Source organism: Pinus tabuliformis, chromosome 2_1 (genome assembly GCF_031772625.1).
Source record: "Pinus tabuliformis cultivar Carrire ecotype Pingquan chromosome 2_1, CPIR1, whole genome shotgun sequence".
In the NCBI taxonomy this organism is placed as follows: domain Eukaryota; kingdom Viridiplantae; phylum Streptophyta; class Pinopsida; order Pinales; family Pinaceae; genus Pinus; species Pinus tabuliformis.
Genome location: NC_142299.1, coordinates 579308338 through 579309133, shown reverse-complemented (window position 1 = coordinate 579309133; position 796 = coordinate 579308338).

The window sequence follows — 796 nt, the reverse complement described above, 5'->3', positions numbered from 1 at the left end:
ACTCTTTAGGGTTAAGATGGATGATCAAGGACAATAGAGTAAAGTGTGATCCTCACCTCAGATAAGTTGATCTAACCTATTGTCAGGGACTTTGGGATAGAGTGTGATCCTTACCTCAGATAAGTTGATCTCATCTATTGTCAGGGACTTTGGGATAGAGTGTGATCCCTATGCATTAGAGTCAGTTGATCCCACCCATTGTATTTTTTTTTGGTGGTAGCTATGTCTCTTTAATGATGATCATGATTTCAGGTGGTAGAAGAGTCTCCCTGACGATGATAGAGTAAAGGAGGTAGCTGTAGCTCCCCTATAAAATTTCTTCTTCTATAGATTCAAGAATGTTTAACATGATATGAGTAGAGGCAACCAAATATGGTACATGATGGCGATGATCAATGGTCATATATTGGCAAGTGGAATTATCCTAGTTGAGAGGGAGTGTTAATTGTGCAACTAGGGACAAATTCCACTTTTTATAGCTCATTCGATGGAGATAATCATTCCATTGAATTCTTCTTTTCGAGAGGACAAAAATTGACTTTTGAAGCACTCAATTTAGATAAGGAAAATTTCATTTTTGAGGTCAACCTCACAAGTGCAAAATTGTTAAGGTTAGCCTTGGGTCGAATTACACATCTCAAGGATAAGATGGCACCCCTGAAGTCGCATATAAATACAAGTTATGTCCTCATCTGGCACCTCATCAACTCATCACATATCATTCTCTCTCTACTTTTTATTGGTTCGTACAACTCAAAATTGTAGTGTTTTATTCACATGTGTGGGCTGAAAGGAG